This window comes from Anser anser, assembly GCF_964211835.1.
Source record: "Anser anser genome assembly, chromosome: 2".
NCBI classification, from domain to species: Eukaryota; Metazoa; Chordata; class Aves; order Anseriformes; family Anatidae; genus Anser; species Anser anser.
Genome location: NC_139721.1, coordinates 111,446,489 through 111,459,449, shown reverse-complemented (window position 1 = coordinate 111,459,449; position 12,961 = coordinate 111,446,489). Strand labels below are relative to the sequence as shown.

At 36.9% G+C, this 12,961-nt stretch overlaps 1 protein-coding gene across 2 annotated transcripts in view; it reads right to left on the bottom strand.

Annotated features, from left to right (window-relative positions):
- The window catches only part of CDKAL1 (CDKAL1 threonylcarbamoyladenosine tRNA methylthiotransferase), a 436,369-nt gene that overhangs the window by 112,384 nt on the left and 311,024 nt on the right, over positions 1-12,961 (bottom strand). The gene's annotated exons all lie outside the window — the stretch shown is intronic.

Below are 12,961 nucleotides of genomic sequence, written 5' to 3'. Positions count from 1 at the left end.
TTATAGGTGATCAGCAGAGCTTGCAATTTTCTTTAATTCTGATTATTTAATGCACAACGTTTATAACTTCTCAGACTTAGCCACTAGAACTTAAAACACTGCTCTCAAAGGAAGAGTCTCCCCCTAAAGAAGGGATTGGCATCCCCAATCATGGAGCCTAGCAATTTTGAACAAAAATGGCTTTGGAGCCAATAAGGCAACTTTTAGTCATGATTTAATTTTTAACTCAGTACTCCATAAAAGCAGGCGATTCCTTACTTTAAAAGGAAAACAAAATACTTAAGTTTACAAATGCACAGGCACTGAACTGTCCCTATTTAGCAAGGTCAACATTTTCTAACTGTTCCCCTTGGACTGAATATACAGAACCCTTAAGCACATGGCCCAGAAAAATGACTCCTTCAACCATGAGATTACTGCATGGTATTTACAGAGCGCTGTATGGGACCCAGGAGATATCAACTCAGTTTTCCAAGTCTGACACTAGCCAGCTGGATGACCACTGCCTTACGAGAAGCTGGGAAACCACAGCATCACTCTGTATCTCAGCCTGCTTGTTTGCAAAATGAGGAATAAGGACTAACCTCTTCTGCTGAGAGGCAGAAGCGTATAGTGCTCACAGTGCTCCCTGCTGACATACACATGGCCTTGTCTACAACAGAGTTGATTTCTGGACAGTAACAATGATAAACTGGAGAAAATATGATTTATTAGGAAAGGCAAGAACCCTGTAAAGATACTGGTGGTATCTGACTAAAAGTTGGTCCTGTTTCAAGTGGCAGGAATAGATGAGATGACTTCTAGCGGTCTCTTTAAATGTGAATAGCTCTACAGTTTTAAGTAGGCTATAGCTAGGGAACATCTGAGATTAATTTTCTTAGGGGTGAAGGGCATAAAGACTGCTGCCACAGGAAGCAAAGCTCATGCCTGAGCTTAAGAAGGGGTGTCAAAGCCTTTTTCCAACCTAAAGAAAGGGATGGAAGGCTTCTCTTTCCTTCATCACGGCAAGTGACAGCAGAATTGTAAATACAAAAATATCTAGTCTAAATGACATTTATAAAGCACCTGAATGGCCAAAGAGAACTACCTTTTCTTATTAGACGGTATATCAACATAGAAAAAATCATGCAGTGGTTACAGTGGGCTGATTGGCAATAGCCAAAAAAAAAACACCTTCCTGCAACAATGAAGTCTACTGGAACAGGAGAATTTGTTGACAAAAGACACAAGAAAGGGGAAGAGAATATTTTTCTTAGTAATTTGATTATGTGAAATCTTAGAGTGTGCACAGCTTAGATTCACTACAGTGGCCTTAGTACAAACAGTGAAGGGGGGTAAATATCGTCTGAGGCTATTTTTTTAACTTAAAAGAACACAATTTTTTATGTAAGTACTGGCAATAAGCTTATATTGAAACAAAAGTCTCCTTTTTACATGTCTGTATATATAGTTAGCCACACAGGAATTTATTAGGCACTGTATTGTTAAAATCTTCTTTTAACTTTTCCTAATGAAAAATCCTCACAAAAGAAACCAACAAAATTATTTCAATTCTATTTGAGTTCATAAATTCAGACTCAAGCATTTGAGATTTAAGTTGAAATATGCAATTTGAATGCCAAATCAAAAATGTATAATAGTGGACATTTTCAAGGAGTAAGTCCAATAATTGTAAGTGGGAAACAAGATAAATATTACACAGAACAGCAAAAATCCCCAAACTGTTGGTTAAACCACCTCAGTTGCCATTGGATTCTTAAGACTGAAACACCGCAAGATATAAGGTTCTGCTTGATATCAAGTGACAACAAAATTCATTGGATTTATGGACTGAAGGAACAGAGGTTGCATTCTGCAACATGATTTTCTTCACATCATGAATGTTTTGTGCAGTAATGGTAAGCTTGTAGAAGAAAAAATACATTACTTCATAAATCAGTATCATGTAACATCAGCTGCCATTTCTCAGATTATGAGCAGAACATTCATTACATTTGACAAAACCATTATAATGAAGTTATTTTAACCATTTTAATGACACTATCGGCAACAGTCAAAGCATTTATTACCAATGGTAGTAGTAATGCCATCCTTTATAAAGGTTTGGTTGTTTCTATAGCAACATGAATTATAAGGTCCAATCAAGCTAGATACAATAAAATATGCTCTTTTTCTCCATAACACCAGTTGTCACTCAGTTAAAAGGAAATTACATATTTTAAAAATTCATAAACTGTACAAATGTCTGAACTCCATTTGGTGATAAGGTGTTAATTATCTTAGTAATTAGATTTCTCTCTGGATGGAATTATTACACACAAAGAAAAGCTAGGGTATGAAAAGAGAGTAAGGACCATGGTGTATTCAGCAACAGCAATTAATTACAGTTCAATCCTGTATGCCTGCCCAAAATATGACATTGCATTGTACATTTTAATACCGCTGTTGATTATACCATTGAAAAAGTTTTCAAAGGGGGAAAAAAAGCATATGAGATTCCACTCAGAATAAAAAAACAGTTACTGACAAAAATCAAGCTCTTACCCATTCTCTAAGCATTCATGAACAAAAAATAAGTGGAATTAGTTCCACACACACAAAGCATCATTCCTTAATGAAAGGAATGATTAAGACAGACAGACATAATTGTGGAAAAACATAAAACATATCCATTTGAAAATTAAGGCTACCTTTGCTCTGACAGTCTGAAACAAAGCAGAACTAAGTTCTTTACTGAGTAGACTCAGATGATCTTCAAAGAATTGTCCCAGCTATGAACTATGATGTAAAATTACACAAGAACCAATCTGTTGTGCAACAGTCAATATTAAACTGTGTTTTTTTTTCAAATTAAATGCAGTTTATCTGTTCTGAAGTAAACAAAGAAAAAAATGCTGAACACCCCCTGTAAGCATTTTGTAACATTTACTACATAAATGCATTTAGAGTAAGTCTCAAAAAATTCACTTGCAGCAAATTTTTTCCAGGGTCAGTAAAGAACTGTACCACATTGTTTAGTGAATCAAGAATACAGTGATCCTTATGAAACATAAACTGTTTTTTTAAAAAAAGCAGAAAGTTGCTTCAAGCATACAGAAGGCTGGATGCTCCTTACAGCCTAGCTAATGGAGTTGGTCAGTCTGTTTCAATACTTCTGAGCATAGAACAACTCAAACTTTGCCTTTAAAACCCTCATAATCCTGACAAATGCCTAGAAAGATTACATGTAATCATTTTATCTGGCAATCACAAGCCTTGCAAGATTTTTTAGTTGACTCTCAATTGGAACATTTTACAATAAAATTGTGGAATTTCAGAAAAATGTGAATTTGAGGAATAATTAATGCCACCTATAAGAAAACACAGTCCTAATAGTCAGGGTTCTTCATCATGTTCTATTCTTTCTGTCCCTCCACATAGATAAGTCCTTTCCACCTACTCAAGCAAATTTATGATCTATCATAAATCACCATCACTTTTCGCAGTTCTGACTATCCAAAAGGGAGCAAGTACTTCATCTTATTGGAGAATACATTTTAGCGTGGTGTTGTAAAGGACCATCAGAATGATCTGTCTGAAATAGAGGTGATCATAAACAAGTGCTGATATGTCATAATGGCATATACCCAAAACCTCACAGAAAGGAGGAGCAAACGTGTCAGAAAGGACAAAGAAATACAACGCCTTAACCTCTATCTGAAGCCAAACCCTCATGGGTCAGAAAAAAATACCTGTTCTACCTCCCAGAGGAGTGGCTGATGCCTGGGAGTAAAGTCTATGAACATGATAGAGGTTGCTGCTGCCATGAGCATTGCCTCCTCACAGCTCACAGGTATCTTAGTTAGCTCCAACCAACTCCAGAAGAATCAATGAGACTCAGACAAGCTGTGTGCTACTACAGCTACATAGTTCCTGAAGCTCTGCTATCTCAGGTACCTCTCTCTGTTGCATATTGCTAAGAAGCAGGCAGCATAGACATACCCTCATAGTGACAAGCTTCCTGCTCTTTTCTGCCTGGGGGACTTGGTTGCTGATGTCAGGGAAAACAGAAACCAGACTAGAAGTCACAGAAAAGTATAGCAGCTATAACAGTGACAGTTACCACAGAGCAGTTCACCAAAAGAGGAAAGTTAGAGAATTCTTGACGGAATTTAAGTTGGGAATAAAATGTGAAACAAAATCCCTGATGGATTGATATAGGAAAGAGAAAAGTGTCAAGCTGACTAAAATCAAACAGTAAAAAAACCCAAACTGTTTTCACAGAGGAAGATGTCTAAGAAAGCAAGCAGCAGAAGTGTGAAACTTGCTTGACTCAGGTATTACATGAATCATTTTATGTCATGCTAGCTACAGAAAACGTTTCCTTTAGTAATAACCATTGCAAACCAAATGCATGCTCAGGTAAGAAATTATGTAAAGAAAAAGGAGCTAAAAGGCAATTCATCACCTTCACCTTCTCAAGTGACCACCTGAAATTCTTTAGCGTGATTACAGCTTCTTCTCTCTTCCCTTTCAGCAACTAACATTGAAATCCAGCAATGACCTAAAGGCACCAACTGGTTCTTAACCAAGATCCCTCACTCCTTCCAGTATAACAAAATACTGGATTAGAATAAATAGTTATATGAATTAATTTAAAACACTGTATGTTTTTAGGGAAAGATAAAGAACTATCTAGGAAACCTAGAGTAACTAATGTCAAAAAAAAAAAAAATGTGATGGCCTAGCAACTTCTCAATTCATAAATTAGAAATTCAAACTGAAAAAAATGTTGGGAGGAAAAAGATGAATCCTTTAGACATCAACCCAGTCTTCTCTGAAGAAGAACCTTTATGCAATATGTGCCCCTTTAGGGAACCTGCAGATGAAATTCAGGTAATGTATTAAATAATTCGAAGGTGTCTGGGAGTTAGTCTTTGAAACATATTTTCAGAATTCAACATACATCTAAATGTGCCATTTTGTGTCGGAGCTGAAGGAGATGGTTGCATCTTCCCCATGACCTCACAATCCTCTGGAAGCCCCTTTCTTCCTTTCTTTTTTCTCTAAAGGACTAGTCTTGCAGGATTTCTGACAAACTTGTACGGCTCCCTGAGTAGTCCTACAAGCTGGAAATAGCAGAAGGGAAACAGACTGTTCAGCTGGAACTGCTGCTTCTCTCAAATGCTCGTAATAACAAGACACCTCACCCTGCATCACACTTGACTCTACGGAGATTAACCTGCGAATTAAGCCATGGAAAGCTCCCCACACCTTCAGAAAGGGATTCAGCCTACCTCTGATCTGAAACCTTCCTGCACCTCTCTCTCTCTTTCTCTTTCTCTCTCTCCAGAGACTGTGAGTTCTGCACAGCACAGTGTACTCCTAATTTAAGCATCTGGAGCTCACAGAGTAAGCCTGAACACAATTTCTGATGGAGGGGGCTTTCCATCTTTTTATGATTTACCCCAAATTATGCAGTGGATATACAGACTTCTAATGGATATCCAACAGCAATATTTTTCTTAGTAATCTTTTCCATGTGCTTTTCAAACTAGTCTAGGATGTACAAGTCCAAAACCTTCAAGGGAGAAAAAAAAGAGACCTTTAAAATCCTCGTATCAGTTGCTCAACTGATTACACATGCAGTGAAACTGGAAAGCCCCTCAGTTCAATGGCAATAGACATTTCATTAATGTTTCTGTGTGAAGCCTTTTGAATGGTAAGAGACTGTGCCTTATGGCTAGATATAAACCATAATTTGGTAAGGCTAATTATCGAAATTCAGCTATATATATATAGCATGAACATTAAGACTTGAAAAACTGATGTAAGAAGACAAGCAATACTATCAAGTTCATCATACAACTCAGATTATTCATTCCCTTATAAATTCTATTTAATGCTGCCATTTCCTTTTCCAGTGTTACTCTAGACACTTAATGACATCACAGAAAACATCAAGACAAAGTAAGGGAGATCAGAACACCACTTCTCAATAAAGATTTTTAAAGTAATTCTATAAAGCTTAGCAATAGAAGTAAAAATGGCAAGGTGGGACAGATGTTTCACAGACAGCAAATACAATTGTAGTACAGTATAAAAGAATACAGAGATAGCAAGATAGTGCAACGAACACGGCCAAGGAGTAAGATCTCAATAAAATAAACATAAATAGTATAAAAGTAGCATCCACCTCTGCTCTTCAGTGTTTAGTATTAGTATCTTTGACTTCAAGCGTTGTTTGATTTTGAGGGACCTTATGTTTGCTTCTATAAAACACTTCTAGACCTAGCAAATTGAAAAGATCGATTTACCACATTTTGATTGAATTTTTACAAAATGTGCAATAACCTGTACTTAAAAAAAGGTATACTACATCCAGCAGTGTCAAATACAATCACATACCAAAAGAAATGGGTGAAAGCTTTGGACTCATTCTCTAAAAAAGAAAGCTGCTAATATTCAGTGCAAGAAAAATTAGAAATCTATTTAATAAACTAGCATGCTTAAACTTCATTATTTTAAAACTGTGTTGCTTATTAGTTATTCAGACCTCCTATTTTGACACCTTTTAGCAAATTTAGACCTGTTTATGGTGTGCATATTTCTATTAAATACAAGAGCATGAGATTCCACACAGGTAGGACACCTGCTAGCATCTTTCATTCATGCTAGTGTTCCTGCTGCAAAGCAATTATAGCAATTCAAATAGTTTAAAATGTTGTCTGTTATAGCCTAACACAACTCGAGGTTGCCTCACAAATCAGTTTTCCTTCATCTCACAGTTTGCCTGCACCAAAGTGAAGATATCATGCCCCTACTCTTCAACAGTTAAAATAAAGAATTGAACAAAGAGCACTACTCTTCAACAATTAAAACAATTAGAAAACATTTCTTCTCAGAAAGAGCAGTCAGGCATTGGAATGGGTTGCTCATGGAACTGGTGAAGTCATCGTCCCCAGCGATGTTCAAGGAAAGGTTGGATCTGGTGCTTAGGGACATGGTTTAGTGGGTGACATTGGTAGTAGGGGGATGGTTGGACCAGATGATCTTGAAGGTCTTTTCCAACCTTAATTTTTCTATGATTCTATGATTCTGTATCTTTCTGTTACTGTTTGTAACAGTCTACAGTGGGTTAATTTACAAGTAGACTCACTAGTTTACTTTTACTTAACTATTAAAACACTGCATATTAGCCAACATTTCAGTAACTTATATTTTGTATATGTGTGTAAAATGCATAATCTTAATACTTTTTTTAAAAACTGTTTTCGCAGCTTGGATCCTATCTCTATGAAACTGATTCCTCAGACACAACAAATCAGACAAAGAAACTGTAATGCCATATTGTATTTATGTTGTTATTTTTCGATCAAACAAACAAGCAAACAAACAAAACAAAAAAAAAAAAGAAAAAGAAAACAGACAAAACCCAGTCATGACCACAGAGCAATGCATTTCTTAGGAGCATGCTTGCAGATTTCCCTGAAGAAGGGTATATATGCATATACACACATGGGAGAATAATTGGCAGGACCGTAAATACTACCACTTAATTCAGAGGTGATTCATAGTGAAACACTTCAGATTTCAAGGGTAGCAGACACTGCATTATTAAGGCCAGCCTTACAGCTAGAGAATCACTGTATAAATTCCAGTTTTTGCATTCTAAGTTTCACAGAGCACTGAAGGCAGCTCTCTGTGGCAATTCCCCCAGGGAGCACATTGCACCTGAGCTTTGTGATCTGCAGCAACTCCAAACTGATTTGCAAATGCAGCTTAAGGGGTTGTTTTTAAACTTCGGAGTCATTAATAGTTTTGACGCAAGTCACATTGGAAAGGCTGCAGAACAAGACGTGATCAAGACATACTGAGAGCAATAATATCTGTTTTCTATGACTGTTCTTCACCAAGCCCACCTCCTGCCCCCAGAAGAGCTCATTCAGAAGCTGGGCTGAGGGACACCATGAGACCAGAACTGAACCTGAGAAGGTACAGGCAGGGAGGACCCGTGCAAGCAGGGCCTTGGTTTCTCCTTGTTGCTGGTGAATAGTGACCTAGATAAAAAGCATATTTCATAACTACCATGGTTCACTGCCTGAAAAAGTGTACAGAATTTTACTCTCTTTAAACAATTATAGTGAGCATTGCTAGAATTCCTATCAGATGCAGTCAAAATGTTTCGTAAGAAACTTCCCATTATCAATTTCGTACAAAACCAAACCAAACGAAACCCTCCAAGTTAAGGCTTGGACTAACTTTATTCAGCTATAAGGTATGCTACTCTTCCCATACAAATGAAACATTTTACAAAACTTCATTACAGATTTATAACTTCAGATCATTATTGTTTTATGATTAAAAAACGAGCGACTTAAGACAAAAAGCTCAACATCCTTAAACTTCATTTCCATTCAATCTCTAATAAATACCATCTGCTGTGTACTTTAGGGATATAATACCCGTCAAAAACTCAGCCGTATTATGAGAACCGGCACCAAGTTGATCTGAAATGCATATTTGAACAGATGTGTTTAAATTACATCTCTCCATCTATCCACATGCATAAATTCAGAACAAGCATGTGTTGATTTAAAATGCATAAAAAAGGGATTTGGGGATGCATCAAAAGTGAACAGCATCTCAATGGATCAAGGCTCACATTACTAAAGGTCATTACTAAAAATAAAGTTTGAATTTATTACGGGTTGCACCAGGGAACTGTTCTTGGGAACTGACTTAATGTTTTCTGCACTAAAGCAGCCATTGAAATTACACTAATTTTCTATGACCCTTCACTGTTTAACATTAGAGCTGTCAGGCATGGTCAGAAATAATAGGATCTCGGTCACGAGTAGCTGAGAATGTTATATACTTTTTCTCAGCCTGACACAATGCTTATCACCAACACCAAATGTCTTGGGCTCTGAGGACAATCCATGTCTGCTTCAGTGACAGACATTTAGCTTTTCACTCTGACACAGAAATCAGGCATACAAAACAAAATGATTAACATGCCTTTTTGGCATGATGAAATCAAATGAAAAAACTGCAAGCTGTGCTCCATTAACAAATGCTAATAAAAGAAGGAAAATCTTTCTGAACTTTTTCCCCCTCCCTCTATCCTATAAATGGTTCGGGGACTTTGAAGATAAGCCAGATCAGATCAAAGGTCCATCTAAGCCCAATACTCTGCTACTAGCAATGGCCAGCAGCAGAAGCCTGGGGAAGCGTGCAGGATGTATGGATCCCCAGAATCCCTTCCTCCTCCCAACAACTGCATTTTGTCAACGAAGTGGTTTTATAACCCGTAGCCTGTGATGGACTTCTTTTTCATTAACTTGTCCAGCCTGTCCTTGAATCCCAAACCTTCCATACCATAAATGCTTGCTGCAAGAAAAACCAACTGTTCTGAGCCTGCCACTTGCTAAATCTATTTGATGCCCCCTAATTCTTACACTGGAAGAAACAAGTAACAACTCTATTCACTTTCTCAGCACTTATTCACAATTTTATTGACCTCTGTTCTAGTCCCTCTCAGTTACGGCTTTCCCAGACTGAAGAGTCCTTAATTTCCTTTGTGTGATAGACCTTATACCTCTGATAACTTCCATTAGTCTTCACAGTAACATTTCCCATTGTAACATGCCCTTTTTGAGAGGGGTGTTGACAACGTTCAGCAATACAGGAACAACATAAAAATCTCTGAAAGTTTTTCTAGAATTAAGATAAATGATCTATTTTTTTCATTTTTTCTTTCAGGTGTTTCATTCAGGTGTTTCATTTGTTTTCTAGTAAGCAGGTGGCAAAAGGTAAAAACCTTATACAAGGCAAGGGACAAGAGAGAAAGGCCAATGAGAGTGGTTTATTTGCAAGTAAAATGCAAGTATGGAATTGATAAACATTCCATACCTAGAGGAAAAATTACACCTCAAACTTCATTGAAATACACTACCTTTAAGACAGACATGTTCCAAAACATGCTTTGAGAGCAGAGTCTACAACAGAGAGAGCACACTAAAAATTCCTTGCCAGTACGATCTGTGTTAAAATTCAGAAAAAGAGGACTCACTCTACAGCTAGGTACCATGGAAAAACTGCCAAAAAGAATATGAAGAAAATAAATTATTTCCTCCACTGTGATACAAACACCATGCTGAGTCCCATTCTGGTTGCTTCATGGGAGAAGCCCAGGGTTACCAGCCTATCTAAATCTTCTTCAAATCAATATCAGCCTTTGTCTCTTTCTGAGCTATTACTGAAGAGAAATTCAAAAAACCATAACTGTCATTAAAAGAGACTGACTGATGAACATACCACAAAAATAAAGCTGAGCACAGTCTCTGAAAAAGGACTGTGCAGCTGACTTCAGCTGGATATTAAACAGCTGGGGAGCAACAGCCCTCTACTTAATTAAATTACTTCCCCCTAAGGCATGAATCCGATGGAAGTGACTAGGTTTTTGCAGAAGTGCATTGGCTAGGTGTAGTTTTACAAAATAATTAACTGAGAATTGGCAACAGAAAGGTCAAGCAGGTTTCAAAGACAGGCCAAAGTCAGCAACATGGGGTGGGGAGAACAGAATTCATCAATGGAGTAGTAGTATAACAACTTGGAAGACTTTAACAGGGAACTTAAGATCTTCATTTGAATCAGAATCACCAATGGACAAAGGAAGAAAATTAAGAATTAAAATTGCCATTGGGCCAGATGTTTTATTCCAAGATTTTGGTTCAAGATCATTTATATTAAGAACTACTGCAGCACAGGGAAAGACAGAAGAATGGCTTCTGGCAAGACAAACATTGAAGCAAAGCTGATTTTGAGGAAAACATACTCAGCTCAAAAGAGTTACCCAAAACAGCTGACAGATTTAGTGAGACAATTCTCTCACATCACAAGCTACAAAAACAATTTGGCTGTATTTTTTTCCCCTATTACTTTGTGAGAAATCATCACATGTTTTCCACTTGCAAACATCTACATGGGAAGGATCAAGGTTGTGAAGGGAAGAGCAGTTAACAACACACACACAATATTTGCTAAATTTAATACAATCTTCACTCCATTTTTAAAGTACCCAATGAATATAACTTATACCACACCAGGCCATCACCGAAAACACAGCTGCTTATATGCTACATACTTAGCAAGAAAGTACTTAGAAAATGTGTTGTTAAAATTAAATATCAGAACCACAGATTTAAGAGAGATAGACAGACCGGATGGCTGGCCTGGGCAAGGTTTTAACAGCTGTTAGCAGTTTTCCTGAATGCTAGCCAGATAAATTTAAAAACACAATTTATGCACTCTTACTGTAACTAAAAAACACAGCAGTTTTACACCAGGCAGTTGCTGCTGTGCATTGTTATCTATTAAATTTTCAGAGTCAGCATCACAGAATCATAGAATCGCCTGGGTTGAAAAGGACCTTAAAGATCATCTAGTTTCAACCCCCCTGCTCTGGGCAGGGTTGCCAACCACAACAGCAGGCTGCCCAGAGCCACATCCAGCCTGGCCTTGAATGCCTCCAGGGATGGGGCATCCACAAATGCTAGTGGTCTGATTTTCAGAGCTGCTATCATCCACTTACAAGTGTAGGGCATTACTACCTCTGAAGACAACAGGCTTCAAGTGTCTAAATGTGGGAACAAATGCTAGTGGTGTATAAAGTTTATATGATATTTGAGAGGAAATATTTTGAAATTAAGGAAAGAATAGAAAAGTATCAGAACAGAACTTTGGATAAACTATTTTGAATAGCAATGTTTGTAGCTACAAAGTTAATACCGGTGCCCCAGTTAGCTTTCAGGACTAACATCTACATAGAGAATGTAGGGGGGCAATGTTTCTGGATAGACTTGAGATTTATGGCTATATAAAAATGAAGATCTGGTAGATCGACTTTTTTTTTTTTTTTTAACTATCACTGCTCTAACACTTTTTCTTCCTCAAAAAGCGGTATTTGCATATGACCATATGGAAAATGGTTGTATAGGGAATTACTACTTCTGTGAGCAGCATAAAATACTAATTTGTATAATAAAAAATACATTTCTCAGTACTATGTGTCAGTGTAGCATTTGGTTCAAAATCCCACATATATACCCCCTCCACCCTTCTTCTGTAATGTAAACTCAACATTTTCCAGTTTTTCTCCATGCTACTTTGGCAAAGGCAACAATTTGGTCTTAAAATTTCAGAACCAAGTGTGACATGAGCATCACAATGTGCTTGAAACACAACTGCACATAGCTTTGGAATTAAATTTTCTGAGATAACATTTCAGACTCAGATACAACGCTATTTCCTCATTAAGTCAAAACCCATGAGTTTAACTTCAAAGAAATCCAGTGTGCTTTACTAATGAAAGTGCGATAAGATAATGTAAATTATGTTTCCAATCAACAAAATACAATATAACTTGAATCACAGAGAATTTACCTTGTAACAAGTAGTTTAAAGAAGCTATGAAGCAAATTGTCCAAAGTAAGCCTGTGCAAAGAATTATTCATTCATGCAAAAAATAACTGGAATGATATACTGAAAGAACTAAGTTAATGGGTTTCACTGGAGTGATAGTACACAATAAACACTGTCCACAGACCACTATCTTATCTCATTCATGGTATGCTCTGATAGCATGCTGTGATTTTTTTGAAATTCGATAATATCAAACTTTATTAGCAAACACAGTTCAATAAACCAGTTGGAAGAATAAGAAAAGAACATGTAAGAAATAAAAAGAATTTTCACTAACATAAGATATAGCGGAAATTGTTTTAAATTTTCACTTATGGCTATTAAGAGGGAGAAAGGTAAAACTGTAGCAATTTCTTAAAATTGCACTTAAAGTGGATGAACATAACAGCAATTACGTAAAAATATTTTCTTTTTGTTAGAGCTTGTTTGCTGGGTCACACTCTAAATCAGCAAGACAATCTAAGATAATAACAATAAAAATGTTTTTATATGCAAG